The sequence below is a fragment of the Macrobrachium nipponense genome, chromosome 30, assembly GCF_015104395.2.
Source record: "Macrobrachium nipponense isolate FS-2020 chromosome 30, ASM1510439v2, whole genome shotgun sequence".
NCBI lineage: Eukaryota > Metazoa > Arthropoda > Malacostraca > Decapoda > Palaemonidae > Macrobrachium > Macrobrachium nipponense.
In genome coordinates this window covers 57,395,011-57,417,798 of record NC_087218.1, presented here as the reverse complement: position 1 = coordinate 57,417,798, position 22,788 = coordinate 57,395,011, and the positions used below count along the sequence as shown (strand labels likewise).

Here is a 22,788-nt window from a genome sequence, read left to right as displayed (position 1 = left end):
ATGAATTTTACAATAAATGCCATTACTCCGACAAATTTTGAATATTTTCAGGTACATCAGAAGAGAGAGAGAGAGAGAGAGAGAGAGAGAGAGAGAGAGAGAGAGAGAGAGAGAGAGAGAGAGAGAGAGAGAGAGGAGAGAGAGAATCAGGAAACTTTTTGGGTTAAGGCCAGGAAGAAGGCATCCACTGGGCAAAACAAAAACATTGCAAGAGCGGAGAAATCCTTAGCTTACTGGATACAAGAATGTAAAAGTAAGGGGGGGGGGGTGCCTTTAAAAGGCAAAATTATCTGTGAGGATGTGTCGGAACAGCAGGTTCTTCCAGTGGCATTAAAACCAAAGGTTCATATGTGATGAAAGTTTAGATGATTTGCTAGGCTGTGAGAGAGGTCGGCATTGACTTCGCAGTTTCAAAGAAAAGATAGAGCCAGAAGCAGAACCTTCGTCAGCCCCTCAAAGTTTTAAGGTGATTAAAAGTACAGTATTTTGTATTTAATAAGGGCCTGTGTTCAGTGTTGAAGCATACTGTATGCCTTTTTTCATATATACAGTAGTACCTCAGACTTTGAACGTAATCTGTTCCAGAAGACTGTTCGAAATATGATTTGTTCGGTGAGGGGTTGTGGTGTCTGTTGGGTCAGTCACAAGATCTGGTCTGTATTTTGAGTCAGTCTGTGATCACAGCCTGTGATGGTCAGTCTATGAAGATTGTTGAAGGCACTGATGATCAGTTAAATTGTGTGTTATTGATTTGTTGTTAAGTTTGATGTTGTTTGCTTTAGAGTTGTTGTGCCCATGTTGTTAGATTTGTTGTGCTTATGAGTCTCTGTTGAGTTATTGTAGTTGAGAGTTGTTGAGGGTTATTTTTAGTAAGCTGTTGTGGTTTCTTGGTGTTGTTGTTGTTGTGGCTGTAGTCCTTGGTTGTTTGTTGTGGTTGTAGTCGTTGTTTGTTTGTTGTGTAGTTGAGCTGTGGTTGTAGTCCTTTTGTTTGTTGTGTTGTTGATGTGTGTGGTCCTTGTTGTTGTGTTGTTGAGTTGTGGGGTTGTGGTCCTTTGTTGCTTGTGTGTTGTTGCTGTGTTGTGTGGTTGTGGTTCTTGGTTGTTGTCATGTTGTTGTTGAGTTGTGGTTATAGTTCGTGTTGTTGTTGTGTGTTGGTTTGCGGCAGTTGTTGGTGTCTCAGCGACCTGGTCCAGCGGACAGCACAGCCTAGCCCTGAGTACAGTGGGCCCCATATTCGCGTTCTCCGGATTCGCGACTCACACATTACGCGGATTTCTCTCAGGAAACGTTTGTCCTTTCCCTCGCACTGATTCACGGAAAATTTCGCGGATTCTTGTGGTATTTTTTCTATGAGAAATATCCACAAATTCCTTGGGTTTTTTGTTTTTTTATTAATTTCATCATAAAATGCACTTTTTGTGTAAAACTATTAAAAAAACCAAGTATGAAAATTTTCGTGGTTTTTCTTGAGTTTTAACTAACAAAATAGGCTGTTTTTAGCGTTTTTATAGGGGTTCCATACATTTGCGGGTTCTAACTATTTATGGGGGGGTCTGGTCCGCATCCCACGCGAATACGGGGGGACCACTGTATCTGGATTTTGGGTGAGTACATGTGTTTGTTTTGTGTTCTGTGTGTACGCAAGTCAATTGTCCTGCGTGTATTTTGTTGCGTGAAGAGGATAGTGTGGCCAAGGTGAGTTTGGCAGCCCGATTGGTTAAATTTATGCGGGGAGTCTTGCCCGCTTATTTTTTAGCTTGTGATCCCACCACAACAGTAAAACCTGCTCCAAGAGATAAGTTAGCACATGATGTCTCCTTGGATGGATTAATAAGTCTTTGAGACATCCTAATCCTTGTAAGTCCTTGTAACAAGCATATGGTCAGTGTGAATGCTAAAGCATTAATTATAAAATAATGATACTGTGGAAAACTGTACAGTGAGATATGCATACACTGTTATGAAATATGATTAAGAACTGTGGTTTTCAAGAAGGCAGATCATGGAATTAAAAACAATAGGAAAATTGTAAACTATAAAGATAACAATTCATGATTAATCTACTTACTAACTATACAAATGATCCAAAACAGACTTGTAAAGAGTAAATCAAAGGTGACAAACAAGCAGAAGAATCGACGTACTGCAGAAACATAACGTCCATTAACTTCTGCATTCCTGACACCGTAATTTGTCATCAAGAGTTCTGTTGAGGCTGCATTTACACCCCCAAGTCCTCCTAAAAAAGAAGTTTTCCTTGGTAAACACATTCAGTAATCCCCTCCTTCAAATGTACCATTTTAATTTTGATATCTTCACTAAGTTTCTGAAAACTGTAATTAATTTACTTTAGCTCTCTATGATATTTAGAAAAAAATGATATTGTCATGTTACAATAAAGTTTTCTACATACTTCACCTGACAGATATATACTTAGCTATAGACTCCGTCGTCTCCGACAGAATTCAAATTTCGCGGCACACGCTACAGGTAGGTCAGGTGATCTACCGCCCTGCCCTGGGTGGCAGGACTAGGAACCATCCCCGTTTTCTAATCAGAATTCTTCTCTTCCACCTGTCTCCTGCGGGGAGGCTGGGTGGGCCATTAATCGTATATATCTGTCAGGTAAGTATGTATAAAACTTTATTGTAACATGACAATATCATTTTTATACATTCAACTTCCCTGCCAGATATATACTTAGCTGATTAGCACCCATTGGTGGTGGGTAAGAGACAGCTAACTACTGAAATAGGTGTAAACAACATATGTTGTAGGTATTAATAAACCTTGGTTCCTACCTTATTAGGCTGAAGACTTCGCGGCTACTGCCTTGGAGTCTGCTTAGCCTCAAGAGCCTCAGCGAGATATTGATCTATGGCTAAGAGTTCTTGTGGGTCTGCCAATGGGGTCTTATCCACTTACTCGGCAGAGCCTAAAGGCCTTTGTCATTGGGTGCTATTCCACTACATGACAATACACCTTGTTCAAGGAGCACAAAAACCGATCCCGATCACCTGATCCTAACATCCATGTTAGTTCTAAGATTGCAAGGAGTTATCCCCGAAACTCCTTACAAACAAACCAAAAAACTCGAAACATAATTACACTTTCATTACAAAATATACAAAAAAAAATTTTGTACTCCCCTACTAGTCATACATACCCTTGATCCCCTACCAGCAATGACACTCTGCTCCCGTGCGACAGTAGTGAGCTTGCTACTAGAAAACCAAGCACATATCTGACAAGAGGGTTTATGTACGATAAAAAAAAAAAAACACAAAATTAAGGATCAGTCTTTGCTCCAAGACCCAGTACTGTATCTGCTGATACAAAAGGACCTAGCGAGAAGCACTTCTCATAGGTCACTCTCACATCCTTCAGATAATGAGATGCAAACACTGAATTGCACCTCCAATTATGTAGTCTCAATGATATTCTTTAGAGACATATTCTTTTGGAACGCCAAAGACTTTGCTACTGCCCTCACTTCATGAGTCTTGACCTTTAGAAGACCGAAGGATTCCTCCGAGCAGTTCTTGTGAGCGTCCGTAATAACGCTTCTCACAAAGAAAGCCAACAAGGCGTTCTTGGACATGAGTCTTTTGGGGTTCTTCACCGCACACCAAAGACCTTGTTTGACAAGCTCCCATCTGTCTCTTCCTCTCTAAATAGTATTTAAGAGCTCTCACTGGACAGAGAGATCTCTCTATCTCTCTGCCTACAAGGTTAGATAGGCCTTTTACCTCAAAACTTCTGGGCCAAGGTTTTGATGGTTTTCGTTCTTTGCCAGAAACATTGTCTGGAAAGAAACAGATGGCAGCATCTCCTTTAAACCCCACCGTGGAATCCAGAGCGTGTAATTCGCTCGTCCTCTTGGCTGTAGCGAGAGCCACTAGGAACAAGCATTTCCTAGTGACGTCGCGGAAGGACGCCAGATGTAAAGGCTCGAATTTATCGATGAAAGGAATTTCAGGACCACATCTAGATTCCAACTAGGTGTTCTAGGAGTAGCTGCTTTCGAAGTCTCAAAAGATCTAATTAGATCGTGTTAGATCTTTGTCGTTAGCAATGTCCAGGCCTCGATTCCTGAATACTGAAGACAGCATGCTTCTGTATCCTTTTTATTGTCGAGACAGATAGGTGTGATTCTTCTCTCAGAAAGAGGAGGAAATCGGCAATATTCACTATAGAGGTACTGGAGGAGGACAGCTTCTGACCCTTACACCATCCTAAAGACTTCCCACTTTGACTGGTATACTCTTCTCGTCGAAGCTCTGCGGGCTAGCGATAGAGCCCGCAGCCTTGCGAGAAAAGCCTCTCGCTCTGACAAGTCTTTCGATAGTCGAAAGGCAGTCATAGCGAGACCTGGGAGGTTGTGATGAAACCTCTCGAAGTGTGGTTGTCTGAGTAGATCGTGTCTGTTTGAAGCGATCTGGGGAAGTCCACTATCCACTCCAGTACCTCCGGTTGAACCATTCTGGGTCTGGCCAAAATGGGGCTATGAGTGTCAACTTCGTGCTCTTCGAAGCTACGAACTTCCTGAGCACTTCCCCCAGGATTTGTTGAACGGGGGGGGAAAGGCGTATGCGTCCACACCCGACCAATCCATGAGAAACGCGTCTATTGCGAAGGCTCTCGGATCTTCCACTAGAGAGCAAAAGATCTCTATTCTTTTTGGAGAGGAACGTCGCAAACAGGTCTATGTGAGGTCTCCCCCACAGGGACCAAAGACTTCGCACACCTCTTCGGTGTAGAGTCCATTCTGTGGGAAGGACCTGATTTCTCCTGCTCAGCCTGTCCGCTCTCACATTCTTGATCCCTTGAACAAACCTTGTGAGGAGAGTTATGCCTCTTTCTTCCGTCCAGGTTAACAGGTGTCTTGTCAACTGATAGAGGGAGAAAGAGTGCGTGCCTCCTTGCTTGCGTATGTAAAGCCGAGCCGTGGTGTTGTCCGAGTTTATCTGTATCACCCCGTCTCTGACTATCTCTTCGAAGAACTTTAAGGGTAGGTGTATGGCCACAAGTTCCTTGCAATTGATGTGCCAGGACCCTCCGTTCCTTTGTCCAGGTGCCTGACACCTCCCTTGCTCCTAGCGTCGCTCCCCATCCCGACTCGAAGCGTCGGTAAATAACCACTTGGTCTGGGTTCTGCAGAGCAAGCGATACGCCTTCGTTCTTTTGAAGCGGAGGGATCCACCACTTTCAGATGATCTTTTTTTTACTTCTTGTGGAAGTTGGAAGATGTCCCGAGAGTTGACCCGTCTTCCAACTCCACACCTCTTTGAGGAAAAACTGAAGAGGGCGAAGGTGAAGTCTCCCATAGCGAGAAGAACTTTTCCAATGAGGACAGGGTCCCTAAAAGGCTCAGGAAATCCCTCGCTGAGCTGTTCTTTCTCTCTAAGAAGCTCGAGATTCTCGACAAACCTCGAGCGATCTTTCTCGCGAAGGATATACCCCGAAAACCCCGAGAATCCATCTGAATCCCCAGATAGACCAAGTTCTGGCTGGGGATCAGTTGTGGACTTCTCGAGGTTGACGAGCAACCCTAGCGAATCTATCATGTTCCTTGTTACTTCTAAGGTCCTCCAAGCCACTGAATCTTCGACTTGGCCCTGATCAGCCAGTCGTCCAAGTAGAGGGAGATGTTTATCCCCTCTAGGTGAAGCCATCTTGCTACATTCGCCATCAGGTTGGTGAATACTTGTGGGGCTGTAGACAGACCGAAGCACAGAGCCCTGAACTGAAAGATCTTGTCTCCTATCACAAAGCGAAGATATTTCTTTGACAAATGGTGAATGGGAACGTGGAAATATGCGTCTTGCAGGTCCAGAGAGACCATCCAATCTCCTGGACGAAGAGCCGACATTACAGAGGCGGACGTTTTCCATGCGAAACTTCTTTTTCTGTAGCGAAGCGATTCAGAGCGCTTACGTCCCAGAACTGGCGTCCACCCCCCCGATGCGTTTGTATAGAAAAAGGCGATTGTAAAATCCCGGGGAGTGTGGATCCTGCACAAGTTCGATGGCCTCTTTTTCCACATTTGCTCCACCATTTGAAGGAGAGTCTTTCTCATTAACGGGTCTCTGTACCTCGCTGACAGTTCCCGAGGCGTAGATGTTAGGGGCGGGCTGTCGTCGAAGGGGATTACATATCCCTTCTCAGGACCGACACTGACCAAGGGTCGGCTCCCCTTTTTGCCCATACTGCAAAGTTCAGGAGTCTGGCGCCCACTGGTGCTTGGAGGAGCAACAAAGTCACTTTGATTTCTTGAAGGGCCTAAATGAAGACCTTCCTCTCTTTTCAGAGCTCTTCTTTCTGCAGGAGGACGAGTCGCTGCACCTCCACGAAAGGGCTGCTGAGGAGGACGAGATTCCTTCTTAACCGTCGACACTACAGGGCGTCCTTTCTTGGACGTTTGCGTTAGTAGGTCTTGTGTCGCCTTCTCAGTTAGCGAGCGAGATATATCCTTCACTAAACTGAGAAGGAAACAGATGATCCGATAGAGGGGCGAACGTAGGCATTCCTCTGCTCGGAGAAACCCCTTTCGATAATAGGGATCCATAAACTGATCTCTTTTTCAGGAGACCAGCACCAAACAGGGAAGCCACTTCACCCGAAAACCGTCCTGTACTGCCTTGTCCATGCAGGACAGGAGACGCTATGGAGAATTTCTGGGTTTTTCAGAAACTACCGGATCCTTAGATTTGTTGGCCAGAATACTCCGAGTGACCAATCCAGAAAATTGAACACCTCTAAAGTGACAAAAAAGTCCCTTTAGAAAGTGGTTTCAACTCTGAAGTGCTCCACGTCGCTCTGACCGATCCTAAGGAGTGACGTCTAGAGGCCTCCACTAAATTGGAAAAGTCGGCATCTGCAGAGGCAGGTAGAGAAAGACCCATAGTCTCTCCTGTCCCATACCAAATACCTCTCTTCCCGTGCAATCTGGAAGGAGGCATGCAGAAATACCGTCTTCCTAACTCCTTCTTCTTGTCCATCCAAGAATCTAAAAAGAATGGAGTGCCTTCTTCATAGATATCGCAGGCTTCATTTTTAAAAAGGCCGACGATTTAGCCGTAGCTGAGCTCGAAAAAGAGCGAACGAGGAGAAGGAGGAGCCGCCGGACTAAGAGAAATCTCCAAACTCTTGAAGTAGTAATGAGGCCAAGACTTTATAACTCGAGAAAGTCCCTCATTAGCAGGAGGTTCGTCATCAGACAACTCGTCTAACCCTCGATCAGACGAAGGAGAAAGTTCACGTTTGGAGGGAGAGTCCTTCCAAGACCTCCTATGTTCTGAAGGAGAGGAGCTCCTATTTGGAGAAGAGTCATAACCTCCAGGAACGAGTCCCCGACTCTTGCCTCCTGGCTCTTGACTCTTGCCTCCTGACTCCTGCCTCCTGGCTCCTGACTCCTGCCTCCTGACTCCTGACTCCTGACTCCTGCCTCCTGACTCCGGACTCCTGCCTCCTGACTCCTGGACTCCTGGCTCCTGCCTCCTGACTCCTGCCTCTTGGCTCCTGCTCCTGCCTCTGGCTCCTGCCTCCTGCCTCTTGCCTCCTGGCTCTTGCCTCCTGGCTCCTGCCTCTTGCCTGGATGCCTCTACACTCCTGGCTCTGGGCTCCTGCCTCCTGGTTGACTCCTCACTCCTGGCTCTTGGCTCCTGCCTCCTGGGTGACTCCTCACTCCTGGCCGGTGCCAAGACGTCTGATCGTTTCATCCAGGTTCGTACCGGAAACCTCACCTCGAGTAGGAGTATCGATCCTGGAGGCAGATACCTCCATACGTTTGGAGGATCTTTTAATAGGAAGGGAAGTGTCTTTCCTTCTAGGAGGCTCCTTTGACAGGACTCCTACAAACGACGAAATCTGTTCCTGCATCGCCATCATGAACCTCTTTGTAGCCTCCTCTTTATCCTCTTCGGGAGGAGGGGAAGGAGGAGGGGAGGAGTCCATAGCCTCCACCTCCTGCCTCCTTCTCACTCTGGTTGAAAGAATGGCTCTTCTTGCCTTCTTCACTCCCGATGGAGACTCCTCAGGGGAAGTTTTCAGGGCTCGAGTCAATATTCGGAGCCTTCCAACTCCTCTTGAGAGGCCGAGATCGATCTGAAATCTCTCCAATCACGTCTCGGTGATGAAGATCCCGACGACGAGAAACACTCACATAGGACGCTTTTACAATAGCGGTCCTTGGCAGTCTGGTGTACAGAAACCGCCAAAGGGACACCTGATCGTGGGGATTCTCCACAACCTCCTTTCGGCTTTCGACATTCCTTCTCCTCTGGGCATGTGAGCTTGGAAGAGGTCTAGACCTAGGAGCGTTGCTGAGCCGACCAGATGCCCCCATCCACTACACTGGGGACACTCATATCATTGTCAACTGAAAAATCACTAGCCTTACCTTGTATGGCAGCCATTTTGTTTTCCATCAACTTGAAGGCTGCTTTTAGATCCGCAAGTTCTTTTGTTTGCTGGATTCTACAGGTTCTGCAATAGGAGAAGGGCGCAATGGCAATGGAAGGAAGAAGTAGCAATACTTACCTTGGGGAAGATCCCAAGCTTGGAATTAGTTCAGATCTAGAAACTACTTAAACTTCTATGAGAAGCCTTCCTCACTCTTTCTCTTTCTAACTTTTTTAAATTTTTAAATAATTAGTTAGATTCTTCCATTCGTTCTCACTCAAGTTCTCACATCCTTACAAGTATTAGTAAAAGAACATTCATACTCCCTGCACCTCTTGCATACCGTGTGAGGGTCTACCGAAGCTTTCGGCAACCTCACCTTGCAGCCTACATTCACACAACGTCTCACAACCATACCAGAGTCAGACATTATTAAAGAAAATTCCAAAATCAAAGTCCACAAACAGTCCACAAAAGCGTATGCCAATCCAACAATCCAGATACGTCACCAAAAGTCGGTCAAGAAGATCAATTGCCGGTGAAAAGAAAAACCAATCGAGAGGAACCAACAACAATGTTGATGGTCGGGCGACAGAAGAATTCTGATTAGAAAACGGGGATGGTTCTAGTCCTGCCACCCAGGGCAGGGCGGTAGATCACCTGACCTACCTGTAGCGTGTGCCGCGAAATTTGAAATTCTGTCGGAGACGACGGAGTCTATAGCTAAGTATATATCTGGCAGGGAAGTTGAATGTATAAAAATACAGTGCTACATACCTACATTTCATTATTCATTATATATGTAATCCAGCATAGGTCATACTGAAATTTAAACAAGTACAGAAGGTCAAGGCTGACTCAGTTACAAACCAAAGGTGAAAATTCATGATGCATACCCCAGATATACTGTACATTTCTCATTTTGCAAAAAATAAAAATTTAAGGAAAGCCACTGATCAACAAACAATATGATTGCAGCAATACCTAAAATATATAAAACAATGTTCATATTCTAGCTGTGCCTCTATTTGCCTTCAAATGCCACATATAGCTTAAACCATTCAAACTAACATTTAACTATTGGTGAAACCTTGGTTGCGACAGCAATTCTCAAGGGTTACTGTCATATACTGGGAGCTTAGGACAACACTGGCATGATACCTGAAGATAGAATCACTACAGTTAAAGGTTCAAGGTTGCTAATCAACATACATATACAATCACAGCCCAAGCACCTTCACCAACGTTAGGGCCAAATCAAGCAGTAGCCCCTTCTGACTCGGTACATAGATAGAACTATGGCCCACTCAAACCCCCATCCCTAGCTCACAATGATTATTAATAAGTAAATAGTTTGCACAGACTACTAAGTTGAAATTCTTAACTGTCACAAATCTGTCCTGAAAAATTATGACTACATTACATCTTATTCAATATACTGTATCCCTTAGAATCTACTAACTGGATGATTTGAAAACAATGTTAAAGATTGTGACAGAATTCTTTCAAGGATTTGTTTCTAATGCTTGACTTACATTATTGATTGACAGATGGACAATCAACAGATATGTATGACTGAAAGTGCTGTTCTGCATTCTCCAAATTAAGGCACTGAGTCAGATGAGTGTGGCCAATTCAAAGATAGGATACTACTTTAATGTGATGTTCACTTCAGCAAACTTATTTCCTTTTATGTTTTGTCTAGGGATCCAACAGACTTCAACACTGATACCAGCTTCATATAATTTGTCAAATGAAAACTTGGAAATCTGTTGAACAAACAGATTAGTAATGGGAATTTATTTTTAAAGATCTCTTAAAACACTGCTGGTCAATGAAAAGGATAAATTTCTGTTGTAGCATGATCTCAGTAATCTTAACTGCTCATCACAAAGCCAATAATTCTGCTATGAAAAATGGCATTATTGTGTAAGGAAAACTAGCTTTTTTCATTAGCCAATATTGCAGCACATCCTACACCTGACAACCAAATCTATCTTCTCCTATTAAGAGTTCTGTTACCCTTAAAAACAAATGAATATCACACTTCCTCTCTCTAGTCCTAATGCAGAGGGGAATAAGGCTACTAGCAAAGAGAGGGCAAGTTTCTTGAGTGTACTTCTTGTGACAGGTCATGGAGAATAAATATCAGTCAAACAGACAAAGCAGATGATGCTGGAGTTGTATCTATGCACTTGCTACTGTACTAAGTATCTGAATGAGATGACAGGAGAATGTGAGCTAAGTTTCTGAAATGGAATTCTCAAAGAATAGGAGGCCAGGTGCCTTTCAAGTCTCTGTGCCATAATCCACCCATGGGTCATATTTACCCATTCTGCAACAACTAAGAATCTGTAGGAACAAACAATAAGGCAACAGATTTTCATAGGTTAAGACTCCTCTTTGACAGAAAGAACAAGAAACCTGACAAAAAAGGACATTAACAATTGAAGTACTGAAAAATGAATCTCATTCTACTTTGTCCTCTGTAATCCTTCTCTCATGCCCCTTTTCATTTCTGAGGCAAGACTCAGAAAGCCAGATGAAGTAAACAGTGGGTCATTGCTTTTTTATTGGCTAGGTTACAATGACCCCGCCCACTTTCAGGGAAAGAGAGGAACCACTTGGCAAATAGCTGTTTGTTTTATGCCCTTAAGGAGAAAGAATCATGCTAGGGGGTGGAGGGTGGGCTCTGATTATATAATTACTGGTTAAGTATAATCAAAACTTTATCTTATAATAAAAATGTCATTTTTAATTATAGGACTTAATCAGTAATTATACAGCTGATTCCCACATTGAGGGATGGTGGGATGCATGGATATTTCTACCTCAAAATATTAACACTGTAAACTAGAAAGAGGATAGAAAAAATTTGCCAACATGATATAAAAATATTTGTTGATTTGTTAATCCAGGAAAGTACGGCCTCTGGTTGTCACTCATCTTATCATGTAGAGGTGTGGCAGTATAGCCAGCAAGCACCTACTACTTTAGTGGGACCTTTGTGAAGGATATTTCCAATGGCAATAAAGGAATAGATAAATTGCCCCTGCCCAGGGCCTCAGTACCAATAATTCACCAGAGAAAAAACTTGTTACCTATATCCAAAATATCTAAAAAAAAAAAAAAACCACCACCACCCTACCAAAGGACTGGAGGGTACCCATGTACTTCATACCTCCAAGCTTCCCAAAAAAACAAAAAAAAAAAAAATCTTATATCAAGGAGAAAATTTTTTTAGGAAGGGTTGCTTCCTACTTCCTACACTTCCTTTCCCAACACAACAGCAGCCACAAAAAAAGGACACAAGGTACTACAATCATCCTACATTGTTTCAATATCTCGAAGATAATGAGATGCCAACACAGGTTTACATTTTCAAAATGTAGTTAAAATTACTATTTCAAATGAGTTTAAAAATTTACTAATAAGGACAGGGTTTCTTTTCAAAGCCAGAGAAGTGGCTACTGCTCTAACCTCATGAGATTTCACTTTATATAAGGGGAACACGTATTCTTGAACTGACGAGTGCACTTTGTGGATCACATCTGGTAGAAAGAATGCTGGTGCATTCTTAGACAATGGTCTAGATGAGTTCTAGACAGAGCACCACACATTGCAAGAATTGTCGCAAATGTCCTTAGTTCTATGTAGGTAGTATTTGAAAGATCTCACTGGACACTGATCTTTCCACATCATCAGATCCCAGAACTTCTGTTAGGATCTTCATAGAGAAAAAATGAGGCCATGGGTTAGAGGAGGACTCGTTCCTGGCCAAAAAATCAAAGGAATGTGAGCAGATAGCATTCCCTTTTGAAAAGCCTACCCTTTTATCCAAGAAATGCATTTCACTGATCCTCTTTTACCATTGCTGAAGATATCGGAAAAGGGGTTTTTCCTGTCACGTCTCTTAAGGAGACAGAATGGATAGGCTCAAAGTGAGGACCTGACATCCACTTCAAAATTACGTTAGAGATTCCAAGGTATGCAGGGGAATCTTTACCCTTGGAGGTGTCAATAGACTCAATAATCTCTGAAATGTCCAGATTGGAGGACAAGTTCAATTCTCTATGATGAAGATGATCCCACATGGCTTTATAGCCTTGATGGTGGATGATGAAAGGTTTCTCTCTAGCAAGGGGAGAGAGGGGCTGACAACAAAATGACCCGTTGGTTATCTCTAGTTTTATTGTCTCTGACACCGAGTTCATCCAAGCCTTTTTCGAAGCAAAGTTGCTAACATTAATTCGAAAGGTCCAGAAGTCTGACAGTTGAACACACAGTTGTTCTCACTTGTTCAACATGTCAAAGGCATGGTCTCCTCTTTTGCTCTTACATGACCAGGAAGGAGGCCAAGGTGAGATCAACTATCAGTCAGTTCAGAAGCTTACTCAGAGTCCTCCCACCAGGGAAGTAAGTCTTCTTCATGTAAAGACTGATGGTTTGTATACTGTGTAAGAACAAAATGATATTTTTATGATAAAATAAGATTTCATACATACTTACCAAGTTAAATAGCTATTATTTCTATCCAGCAGCTGCTAGAATTTTTGAAATTCCCAGTGGTGCTATTTTGTTTTGGCTAGGTGATTAACCTTCGCCCACTACCGGGGGAGAGAGGAAACAACTCAGCACGGAATTCAGTTACTCATGTCCATTTACCCATGAGAGAAGGAGGAGGGAGGGCTAGTATTTATTAAGTATAAATAAAATCTTATTTTATAAAAAAAAATATTTTTATGTATGCAACTAACCAAGTAGTTACATAGCTGAATCCCACATTGTTGGAGGTGGGATCCATGGATACTAGATTGCAATTCATATCATGTACTGAAAAGAAAAACAGATACAGTGCTGGCATTTAGAAAATGTTTGTTGGTTCCTTACCTGTTAAGAGAGCTGTTACAGATGATTACTTCCTCTGGATAACACTCATCTTAACTAGTAGACACGTGGCGGTATAGCAAAGAGTCATCCTCTACTTAGTGGAAGCCATGCAGCTAAGATATAGTCTGTGGCTAGCAAGGTCTACACAATGATGCCCCTGCCCAGGGCACAGTAGCAAAAAACATCGAAACCAGAGTAAATATAATACGTATATATATATATATATATATCGCCCCCAAAATATATTAAGAAACCCATACCCAACTAGTATCAAAAATAAAAGAACTGAAGGGTACTCCTGGTACATAGTACCCCCAAGCTTTCCTTGTGACTCAACAACCTTACTCAAGGTGGAGAGTACAAGATTAAGATGGAATGACTTCCTATACACCCTTACCCAACAACGTGCCAGCAACTAAACACGGACCCAAGTTACTGCAATTATAAATTGTTTCAATTTCACACAGGTAATGAGATGTGAACACTGATTTACACTTCCAATAGGTCGCTTGAATAATGCACACTAGAGATAGGTTATACTTAAAGGAGAGTGAGGTGAGCTTTAACTTTCACAGAATTAAATTCAGACACTTTAATCTGTGAATGCGCCTCTACAATAAGATTCCTCAAGAAGAACACCAGCTCATTTTTTGAAAGAGGGTGCAACGGGTTCCTGACAGAGCACCAGAGCACCATAGGTGATCAGAGGGGCCACGAATCTTCCCTGTTCACTGAAGGTAGTACTTGAGGGCTCTGACCAGACATAAGGATCTCTTCTTCCTCTGGTCTTATTAAGTCTGTGAGGCCTTTGGTCATGAAATATCAAGGCCAAGGCTTAAAAGGAGTCTCGTTCTTCACTAAAATTCCCAAGACAAGCACATACCTTGTGCAAACCCAATTCTCTTCCCCATCAAGTGAAGCTCACTCACCCTCTTTGCTGTGGGTAAGGTTAACCAAGAACAAGGTTTTCCTTGTAAGGTCTCTGAAAGAGGCTGCAAACGGCCCAAAATGAGGTTCGGACAGCTTAACCCTTAAACGCTGAGCCGCTATTTACCAAAGTGTATCTCGTATGGCGGTGGCGTTTGGGAGTTAGCGCCGAAGCGGAAAAATGATATTGTTATGATACAATAAAGTTTCATACATACTTACCTGGCAGATATATACATAGCTATCGACTCCGTCGTCCCCGACAGAAATTCAAATTTCGTGGCACTCGCTACAGGTAGGTCAGGTGATCTACCGCCCTGCTCTGGGTGCAGGACTAGGAACATTCCCGTTTTCTAATCAGATTCTCTCTTCCACCTGTCTCCTGCGGGGAGGCTGGGTGGGTCTTCAATCGTATATATCTGCCAGGTAAGTATGTATGAAACTTTATTGTATCATAACAATATCATTTTCAAACATTCAACTTACCTGTCAGATATATACATAGCTGATTGACACCCTTTGGTGGAGGGCAAGAGACAGCTAACTACTGACTAGACAGGTAAACAACATATGTTGTAGGTATTTATAAACCTTGGTTCCTACCTTATTAGGTGGAAGACTTCGTGGCTACTGCCTAGGAGTCTGCTTCACCTCAAGAGCCTTAGCGAGATAGTGATCTGCGGCCAAGAGTTCTTGTGGGTCTGTCGATGGGGTCTCATCCACTTACTCGGCAGAGCCTAATTGGCATTTGTCAATGGGTGCTAATCGGCTTATATGACAACACGCCTTCTTTAAGGAGCACACAACCGATCCCGATCACCCGATCCTAACCCATGTTAGTTCTAAGATTGCCAAGAGTCATCCCCGAACTCTTAGCAAACAACCAAAAACTCGATAATCACACATACAAAAGTACCAAAAAAAAAACTTTTGTACCCCTCTAAAAGTCAGTTGTCACTCGATCTCCTAGTGAAGAGAAGTGCAGGCCGCCTGTGCGACAACTGACACTTCCATACACAGGAAATACAAGAACACATCCGACAAGAGGGTTACGTACACATATTTAAGGATCGGTGCTCTCTCCTTTACCCAGAACCGTCTGTGCTGACACAAACGAACCTAGAGAATAACATTTCTCATACGTAACTCGCACATCTTTTAAGTAATGAGATGCAAACACTGAGTTGCATCTCCAATAAGTTGCATCCAAAATATTTTTAAGTGACATATTCCTTTGGAACGCAATAGATGTCGCGATTGCCCTTACTTCATGAGCTTTCACTCTTAATAGATTAAAATAGTCATCTGGGCAGTTCTTATGCGCCTCGGTAATGACACTTCTAACAAAGAAGGCTAAGGCATTTTTAGACATTGGTCTTTTGGGGTCCTTTACTGAGCACCATAGACCGTGTTGTGAACCCCCCAACCGCTTCTTTCTGTCCAGATAGAATTTCAGTGCTCTAACTGGACAAAGGGATCTTTCTGTTTCTCTGCCCACTAGACTAGTAAGTCCTTTTACTTCGAAGCTCCTGGGCCAGGAATTCGAAGGGTTCTCATTTTTGGGAAGAAAGAGAGTCTGGAATGAACAAATCGCAGAGTCTCCTTTGAAGCCAACTCGTGACTCAAGGGCGTGCAACTCGCTGACCCTTTTTGCCGTAGCAAGAGATAGCAGAAATAAACACTTTCTAGTGATATCCCGAAATGAAGCCATATGCGGTGGTTCGAACTTCTCAGAGGACAGAAATTTCAGGACCACATCCAAGTTCCAGCTTGGAACCCTAGGTTCTACTGACTTCGATGTTTCAAAGGAACGAATGAGATCGTGCAAATCTTTATCATTTGTTAAATCTAATCCTCTGTTTCCAAATACTGCTGAAAGCATACTTCTGTACCCCTTAATAGTCGGTACAGAGAGATGCGACTTTTCCCTCAGGAAAAGAAGGAAATCCGCAATATCGGTCACAGAGGTATTGGAAGAGGACAGCTTCTTCGACCTGCACCAGTTTCTGAAAACTTCCCACTTCGATTGGGACACTCGCCTAGTAGATGATCTGCGGGCTCTGGCAATTGCGTTTGCCGCCTTGTGAGAAAACCCTCTCGCTCTGACAAGTCTTTCCGATAGTCGAAAGGCAGTCAGAGCAAGAGCGGGTAGATCTTGATGGTACCTCTCGAAGTGGGGTTGTTTGAGCAGATCTATCCTGTTTGGAAGAGATCTGGGGAAGTCCACTGTCCACTCCATTACCTCCGTGAACCAAATTCGGGATGGCCAATATGGGGCTATCAGAGTCATCTTGGTTCCCTTCGAGGCCACGAACTTTCTGACTACTTCCCCCAGTATCTTGAATGGGGGAAAAGCGTACACATCTAGCCCTGACCAGTCCAGGAGAAGGGCGTCTATTGCATAAGCCCTGGGATCTTCTACTAGGGCACAAAATGTGTCTATTCTTTTGGAGAGAAACGTGGCGAATAGATCTACTTGAGGTTTCCCCCACAGATACCAAAGGATACCATTCTGTAGGAAGGACCTGGAACCTCCTGCTCAGTCTGTCCGCTCTCACATTCCTCTCCCCTTGGACAAATCTTGTTAGGAGGACTATATTCCTTCGATTCGCCCAAATCAGCAGATCTCTTGCTAGTTCGTATAGGGCGAGAGAGTGAGTTCCTCCTTGTTTTTTGACATAAGCCAGAGCGGTAGTATTGTCGGAGTTTATCTGTACCACTTTGTCTCTGACTATGTGCTCGAAGCTCTTTAGCGCAAGGTGAATTGCTAATAGCTCTTTGCAATTTATGTGCCATGACACCTGCTCTTCCGACCAGGTGCCTGACACTTCTTTGGATCCTAAGGTCGCACCCCAACCTGTCTCCGACGCGTCTGAGAACAATGTCAGGTTTGGGTTCCGTACTTCCAAGGATACTCCTTTGTTCTCTTCTAAGGGGGTCAACCACCACCTTAATTGATCTTTTATTTCCGCTGAGATTGGAAACGTGTTCAAGAGCTGTCCTGTCTTCCAACTCCAACTCCTTCTCAGGAAGAACTGAAGCGGACGGAGATGTAGTCTTCCTAGAGGAAAGAACTGTTCGAGCGAGGAAAGGGTTCCCAGAAGGCTCAACCATTCCCTCGCCGAAGTGCGCTCTTTCTCTAAGAAGTTCAATACTGTGGTACAGCCTTTCCTTATTCTCTCTTGAGAAGGAAATACTCGAAAACCCCGAGAATCCATCTGAATCCCCAGATAGACTACGTTCTGGCTGGGGACCATCTGAGATTTCTCGAGGTTCACGATCAATCCTAATACTTTCGTCAATTCCAGGATTGTCGATAGATCCTCCAAACACTGCTCTCGAGACCTGGCCCTGATGAGCCAGTCGTCCAGGTATAGGGAGACGTTTATCCCTTTCATGTGTAGGTGTCTTGACACATTCTTCATCAAGTCTGTAAAGACTTGGGGAGCCATAGATAGGCCGAAACACAGGCCCCTGAACTGATAGATCCTTCCCTCGAACATGAAACGAAGGTACTTCCTCGACGAATGGTGAATCGGGACGTGGAAATATGCGTCTTGAAGATCTAGGGACGCCATCCAATCTCCTTGACGGAGTGCTGCAAGGACTGAAGCGGACGTTTCCATGCTGAACTTCTGTTGTTCTACGAATTTGTTCAGCGCACTTACATCCAGTACTGGTCTCCATCCCCCCCGAGGCTTTCGCTACGAGAAACAAGCGATTGTAAAACCCGGGGAGCTGTGATCCAGTACCAGTTCTATTGCTCTTTTGTCCCACATCTGTTCCACCATTTGACGAAGGAGTATCCATCAGAACAGAGTCCCTGTATCTGGCGGACAGTTCCCTCGGTGATGTTGTCAAGGGGGGCCCTGGGGGGTCCTGTCCTTGAATGGGATATAATAACCCTTCCTGATTATCGACATCGACCAAGGATCAGATCTTATGTCTTCCCATGCTCCCGCAAAGAACTGTAACCTGGCTCCTACTGGTGTCTGGAGGAAAGATTTCTCATTTTCCCTTCTTAAAGGGACGGAAGGAAGATCTTCCCCTTCTCTCTGTTGTCTTCCTTCTGGAGATGGATCTAGCCTGAGGGCCTCCTCGAAAGGGCTGCTGCTGCTGAGCTGGCCGAGTGGCTTTCTTTTCCTCACTGGCCACAGGTCTATTCTTCCTTGAGGATTGTCTAAGAAGATCTTGAGTGGCCTTCTCAGTTAGTGAATGAGCAATGTCTCTCACCAACTGAGAAGGAAATAAATGTTCTGAGAGAGGCGCAAACAATAAAGCGGATCTCTGCGAAGGAGAAATGGCCTTAGTGAGAAAAGCACTGTGAACCGCCCTCTTCTTCAGTATTCCCGCACCAAAGAGGGAGCATACTTCCGCCGATCCATCTAACAGCCTTATCAAAGCATGTAAGGATGCTATGTAAGGTTTCTGGATTTAGTTGTTCCTTTTCATGGGACTTCTTTGCAAGAACCCCAAGGGACCAATCCAGGAAGTTAAATACTTCTAAAGTGTGGAAAAGTCCCTTGAGGAGATGGTTCATTTCCGAAAGACCCCATGTTGCTTTAGCCGAATTTAAGGCGTGTCTCCTCGAGGAGTCTACGGGACTCGAGAAGTCTGACTCAGCTGAAACGGGCAGAGACAATCCCATATTCTCTCCCGTTTCGTACCATATGCCTCTCCTACCCGTTAATTTAGCAGGAGGCATGCAAAAGACTGTCCTTCCTAACTCCTTTTTTGTTTTGATCCAGGAGTCAAGAGATTGTAGGGCCCTCTTCATGGAAATGGCCGGCTTCATTTTTAGGAAGGATGAAGACTTGTGCACTTTCGTGCTTGAAAAAAGAGAGCGCAGCGAAGGAGGAGCGGCTGGAGTCAAGGCATCCCCATACTCTTCTAAGAGGAGAGAAGAAAGAACTTTATAATTTGAAAGTCCTTCTTTGTTAGTGATTTCGTCCTCCGAGACGTCTTCTAAATTAATAGGCTCGGAAGGAGAAGGCTCCCTTCTCTCATCCGTCTCCTCCCTTGACCTCTTCCTTTCCGAAGAAGAAGCACTTCTAACAGGAGAGGGACTAAGAGTAACTCTCTCTCTGCGTCTATCATTAGGAGAGTCATGAATAATAGTTTTACGCCTGGAAGACTCCTGTCGGATATCAGGCTCTTCATGTGGAGAATGCGCCTGGCGCTTAGCAGGAGTATCTCGCTCAGAATACTCCTGGCGCCTGGGAGGAGTATCGCGCTTGGAACACTCCTGGCGCCTGGCAGGCGTAACACTCTTCGAATACTCCTGGCGTCTGGTAGGCGCATCGCGCTCCGAATACTCCTGGCGCCTGGTAGGAGTATTAAGTTCAGAATACTCCTGGCGCCTGGAAGGAGTATCGAGATCAGAGTACTCCTGGCGCCTGGCAGGCGTATCTCTTTCCGAATACTCCTGGCCTTTGGAAGGCGCATCTAGTTCCGAATACTCCTGGAGTTTGGCAGGAGTATCGAACATGGTAGGCGCATTTCGTTTGTCAAGTATATTGCGCTTAGTAGGCGCTCTACTCCAATCAGGAGCTTCCTCTTCTCCAGTTGGATCTTGGTGCTTGGTTGAAGTTCTAGTCCTTGAACGATCTACAGGAAACTCAGGCTCTTCGCGCCTACTTGGCGCCTGGCTCCTAGCTGGCGCCGGACGCTTGGCAGAGTTACTTCCTTTTCCACTTCTCTCCTGTCTAACGCTCCGCTCCGCTCCCCCTAGAGATGGCCGCCTGTGCGACACCTCCCCCGGAAGGCTCATTGCGCCTGACAGGAGATCGGTATTTGGATCTCTTAATCAGAAGCCTATCATCCTTCTTACGAGTAGGTTCTTTAGAAAGTACTCCTACCAACGACGCTAATTGCTCCTGCACATTCATCAAAATTTTTCTGGTCGAATGCTCATTCGAATCAGGAGAGGGAGATCTGGAAGGCGCTCGAGGATCTCTTACAGTCCAAGGATCTAACTCCTTTCTAGCTTTCTTTATTACCGATGGCGCATCTTCTTCAGAGAAGCGCTCGGGGCTAGAATTGAGCTCAGGTTCTTTCCAATTCCGTTTCAGCGAACGGGAAAGCTTCGACTCCTTCCATCCTCTTCTCGGAGAAGGCGAACTAGATGACGAAAAGCACTCTCGTAGAACGCTTTTCCTGTAGTTGTCCCTGGCAGTCTGAGATGTAATAGATTCTGCCGAAGGGACGCCTGATCGTTGGGGATTCTCCACGACCCCCATAAGGCTTTCGACTTTCCTTCTCCTCTGGGCCAGGGAGCTTGGAAGAGGTCTAGACCTGGGAGCGTCGCAGAGACGACCAGACGCCCCTCCACTACACTGGGGACACTAAAATCACTTGAGAAACCACATTCACTTCTCTTACCTTCCAATGCTGCCATTTTTTCCTGCATTTTCTGAAGGGAAGCTCTGAGTTCCGCCATTTCTGAGGCAGAATCAGAGGGGTTAACAACTTGTGAACGGGATGAAATAGAATGGGCATAATTATCAGAAGAAGAAGCTACAGAACTAGATAAAAGTTCACGAGATCTAGACATTTTTCGGCTTTTGTAAGCCGCCTTCCTCTCTCTATCTTTCTCTAACTTCTTCAAGTAAGAAGTTAGATTCTTCCATTCTTGCGCACTCAGTTTCTCACACTCGTTACACGTATTCTCAATTGAGCATTCAACCATTCTACAACCACTGCATGCAGTGTGAGGATCTACCGAAGCTTTCGGAATCCTCACCTTACAGCCCTCATTCACACACACTCTGAAACTAACACTAGAATCAGACATATTCACGAAAATCCAAAGCCAAGTCCAAAAAACAGTCCACGATAGCGAATGCCAAACAACGATCCAAGTACGTCACCAAAAATCAGTCGAAAGATGATCAAAGCGTTGTGAAAAAAAAGAATTTCCAGTCAGGAGGTAGTAACAACAATGTGATACCACCGGCGACAGAGAGAATCTGATTAGAAAACGGGAATGGTTCCTAGTCCTGCCACCCAGAGCAGGGCGGTAGATCACCTGACCTACCTGTAGCGAGTGCCACGAAATTTGAATTTCTGTCGGGGACGACGGAGTCGATAGCTATGTATATATCTGACAGGTAAGTTGAATGTATGAAAAAGTTTTTTTTTTTAAATCACAGCACGCTTAGTTTTTAAGATTAAGAGTTAATTTTTGGCTCCTTTTTGGCATTGCCTGAAGTTTAGTATGCAACCATCAGAAATGAAAAAAAATGTCATTATCATACATAAATATTGGAATAACAGTGCAAAAAAAAATGTCATATATACAGTAATACCTTGGGTTACGATTTAATCCGTTCCAGAACCTGCTTCGTAACCTAAATGGATTTTCCATAAGAATGTTATAAAAAGCAAATAATGCGTTCCACCCGACCATGAATGACCATTTCAATTCATATTTTTCCATTTATTTTTGTTCACTAAGGTTGAAAATTCGTGTAGGAATTACATAAAATTATAAAATTGAAGAATGAAATTAATATAAACACTAGATTTAATATGCATGCACAGTAAAACCTGAACTTTACCTTTGGCGAGTGTGGCTGCTGGCTTGACGGAGACGGGAGGAGGGGAAGGGTGAGGAGGAGAGGGTTATGGCTTGGGGGGGAAATCTCCTCCGTGAACACTTCTGGAAGACTTTCTGGTTCTTCTCTAGAGAGCACCGTTCACTACAATCACTAATTTTACGCTTACGCGACACTGTGTCGTCTTTCACAATTTTGAAAAAATATTTTTCTATGGAGGCTTGCTTTTGCCTGTTCTTTAAAATTTTATAGAAATGACCCACCCCATTATCGATAAACAAATTTGTTGCACGCCCTGACGCAGCCTTATTCGGGTGATTTTCTCGATAAAACTTTTAACAATTTCCCAGTGCTTCAAAAAATCCTTGATCTCGCTCGAAGGAAGCGACTGTGCAGCGTCTTCCCCCTCCTCCTCAGATGAGATCTCCTCGTTACCTGTCTCTGTTGCTCCTTGTGTAGCTCCAACAGCTCGTCGGTCGTCAGCTGCTGCCCATGCTGCAGTCAGGAGGTCCTCGATGTCGTCCGTGTCAACCTCCAGCCCTAAGGACATGCCAAGGATACAATCTCGTCTTCAACTGCCCCCTTCTCGACGGTTTCGAAACCCCTCAAAATCTCGTTCAGCAACGCAGTCGGGCCACAGTTTCTTCCATGCAGAATTGAGGGTTCTCCTGGTGATTCCCGCCAGGCTTTGTCAATCAGATTGAGGCAGTTGTAAACAGAGTAGTGATCCTTCCAAAACAACTCTGAGGGTAAGGTTGGTGCCTTCCGTCATCTCAAAGCAGCGCTGGAACATAGCCTTCGTATACAATTTCTTGAAATTGGCGATAACTTGCTGGTTCCATGGGCTGGAGTATTGGAGTGGTGTTGGCGGGCAAGAACTTGACTTTAATGAACTTGAATTCGTCCAGTAAGTCCTCTTCAACGGATGGAGGATGGCAGGAGCATTGTCCATCACAAGTAAGGCTTTGAGTGGGAGGTCCTTCTCCCGGAGATACTTCTTCACCTCGGGACC

The 22,788-nt window shown here is 44.3% G+C and overlaps 1 long non-coding RNA gene across 1 annotated transcript in view; it reads right to left on the bottom strand.

Annotated features, from left to right (window-relative positions):
- Nucleotides 1–2,185: 2,185 nt before the first annotated feature.
- The window catches only part of LOC135202555 (uncharacterized), a 56,631-nt gene continuing 36,028 nt past the window's right edge, over nt 2,186–22,788 (bottom strand). Inside the window, exon 3 of the long non-coding RNA XR_010311757.1 lies at nt 2,186–2,239. This is a non-coding gene — a long non-coding RNA (uncharacterized LOC135202555). The remainder of the gene's footprint in view (nt 2,240–22,788) is intronic.